Consider the following 3,418-nt stretch of genomic DNA (forward strand, 5'->3'; position numbering starts at 1 on the left):
GTACTAAAACTTTTAAATATCATCAATTACTATCTTTTAATCTCCAAATGAATTAAATTGGCATATAATCACTCCAAAAGTCTTTCAAATTAGATGATAAAACAGGCCTCCATGAAATAAATTTTCTTTTACTTTTAAAATTATTCTAAAAGCCTTGTGCTGGCTGGTCACACCTATAATCCTATCTACTCTGAATATTTGCTCAGGAGACTGAGATATGTGGATAACATTTGGGAACCAATCAGCGCCAAAAAAAAAAAAAAAAAAAAAAAACCTTCATGAAATTATTTTTCAAAATGTTTAATGAAGTAGCAAAGAGCCAGGAATTGAGGTGTAGCTTATATAGTAGCTCACCAATCTAGACAGGAAAGGCCTAACAAGACCTTGAAGCCCCGATTTTAAACTCTGAGCACACCAATATACATGCATGGCGTGTGTTCGCATGCACGTGTGTGTTCGCTTGCGTGCTGCCGCACACACACACACACACACACACACACACACACACACATTTATTCAAATTACCTTCATATCAGTGTTCTGCATTAATTTCTTTGTTAACGATATTATATGGGCAAAATAGAGGAAATAAACTCTTCCATCTCAGAACATTTTGTATGTTTTTTTTGTAATAATACTGTGCAGAGGGGTCACATTTACAAGTACAAGGAAACTCGAACGCTTCCTAACAAGCATTGTTACCTTCTCCTTTATATTTCCCCTATCATCCCTTCCCTCCCACCTCCACAAGTACACTCCCCTTACCCTTCCTTCCTCTGCCTAAATTGTAAAGTTCATTTTTCAACATTGTGTCTTGTACATCTCATTGTTACAATAGGTCAACCTGTATCCCTATTTGAGCATTTTTTCCCTTCCCCTCCCCAAATTAGAGAAGCATACATACAAGATGTAAGTGCACCAACTTCAAATACAGAGAAAACAGGGGTTATAGCATTGGGAGAAACATACAGAGAAACAAAAAAAAAAAAATGACATCGCACATTATAAGTACATTAGAAACAATAGCAAGAAACAAAAAACCACTAGTGTCCCTATCTTGGGGTTCAATTTCTTTAACATCATCTGATCTGGTTATATTCACATATCTTTTGAAATTTTCTGCTTATCCCAGACATAAATTCGTTATTGAAAATAAGGGAAATCATGAGACCTATGTTTCTTTGGACTTGGCTTACTTCACTCAATATTTTTTTTTCCATTTCCTAACAAATTGGGAGATGTCATTCTTTCTGATGGAGGCATAGAATTCCAATGTGTATATATACCACATTTTCTTGATCCATTCATCTAATGGGTGCATCTGGTTTGGTTCCAAATCTTAGCTATCGTAAATAATGTTTCAATAACTATCGTTGTGTTGGTAGTTTTAGTATGGTCTTGTTTATGATCATTTGAGTAAATCCCCAAAAGTGGGATTACTGTGTCATAGGGGAGGTTTATGTGGATTCTTCTGAGGAACCTCCATACTGCTTTCCAAAGTAGTTGAACAAGTTTACACTCCCACCAAGAAGGCAGTATGGTTCCTTTGTTGCCACATACCTTTCAGCAGCTGTTGTTGTAAAAATGTGGAACGCTCCAAGAATTTGTATGTCATCCTTGTGCAGGGTGCATGCTAATCTTCTCTGTATCATTCCAATGTTAGTGTATGTTATGCTAAATTGAGCACAGTACATTTATTATATAGAAAGTATAATTTTTATTGATTTTATTAAACTAGACAATTCAATAAAAAGTAAGTTCAAAAGAATAGTTGTGAAATTTTAGAATCATGTATTTCTTACATAAGCACACATTTAAGAATAAAATCAATATAGACATGCCAAAAACAAAATAATTCCTGATATTTGTAGTTCAAGAGATGTGTAGGAGGAAGAATTCAATTATTCTATACAAGGCACCTGTCAAAATGAACATTGCAGCAACTCTTAAGTTTTAATGTTTTAAATATGCTTAATTTTGGGATTTTGCTTATATATGCCAAAAATAGGACTGTTTGGCAGGTCTAAAACTTTTCTGTAAAGTATTTAAGATTTTTGGTAGCAGACATTAAGTACTAAGTATGTACATTTCAGAGTTTATGAAAACTTTATTAATGAAAATTTGCAAAGTCTTTGTGTAAAGAAGCAGAGTGAAGAGTTAAGATTTTAACTACACAGTTTCTGTTAAAACTTTAGGAATTCCTTACTTTATTTATTAGCAAGGAATAAATGATGATATAAGCTATGATGTACACATGTATGTTTCTATTCACACACATACATATACACATGTATACATGCAGACATGGAGAAAGACACATAATTACAGCCAACACAATTTTCACCAGTTATTGAATATGACTTAAACGGAATACTTGGAACAATATATATTGAAGATGTATTTGTCCCTAAGAGTTCATTTACCATTCCTCTTATCTCTTAAAACAGGTAGTTTTAGAGAGATTTGACTTACAAAATGCAGTACAAGTGATAGCAAGTCACTTGGAAACCTCAGTAAGTATAATTCATATGGTGTCTCCCTGCTCCTCAGGTAATGCTTACTCTTGTAGACACTCTCAACAACCAAAGTAGCAGGAGAATACCCTGGTAAAGAGTAAAGTAATAAGGGTTTAAATGGCATCCTTACTTGAGCTCTTTTTCCAAAAACCAGCATGAATTCCTAGGCACATGAGTGAGTCCTCAGAAAACTGGACTCTACATATACATTTAACTAACCCATATGAAAATTCCTATGTGAGAAATACTGACTGAGGTCTTGCTGATTTCCTGGCCAAGAAAACAAGAAAAAAAAAGAAAGTATTTTTAATGTTTTAAAGTTTGAGAATAATTTGTAACCTGTCAATAAATGTGTAGAACACAATTATACCAACTGACAAAAAAAATGATGGCATTTATATGCTCTTGGACTTGCCCAGTGATTTTAGATGTGTCTACACAGGTAGAATCAGCATAAATCAAGCCAGCATTTCTTCATTTAAGATATAAGGATACTGGTTGACCTATGTAACAATGAAATATACAAGACACTCTACCAGAGGATGGGTGAAGGGGGGAGGTGGAGAGGTTTGAAGGGAAGGGATGGTAAGGGAAAAACAAAGGAGGGGGTTGCAATGCTCAATAAGAAATGTACTCATTACCTTACTTACGTAACTGTAACCCGTCTGTACAGTATTTATAATAAAAATATATGTTAAAAAGATACAAGGAAAACTTCTCTGCTTATATGACGATGTATTTGTCACTCAATATAAGTAAGGTATTGGTTTTAGAACCCCAGGCTTATTACTTTGGATACTCAAAAACTCTACATGAACACAGTATATTATTTACATTAGAATCTGCCCACAAGCTAGTGCAGTATAATTGCTATGAGAATTTTTACTACATTCTATATGTGT

General features: G+C 34.1%; 1 non-coding gene across 1 annotated transcript; it reads right to left on the reverse strand.

The window, feature by feature from the left end:
• Positions 1 to 1,580: 1,580 nt before the first annotated feature.
• On the reverse strand, positions 1,581 to 1,687 carry LOC122123477. Its single transcript, XR_006150408.1, has one exon. It is a non-coding gene; the product is annotated as a U6 spliceosomal RNA (small nuclear RNA).
• Positions 1,688 to 3,418: the final 1,731 nt, after the last annotated feature.

Source organism: Dipodomys spectabilis, unplaced genomic scaffold (assembly GCF_019054845.1).
Source record: "Dipodomys spectabilis isolate Male_0828 unplaced genomic scaffold, ASM1905484v1 ptg000228l, whole genome shotgun sequence".
Lineage (NCBI taxonomy): Eukaryota > Metazoa > Chordata > Mammalia > Rodentia > Heteromyidae > Dipodomys > Dipodomys spectabilis.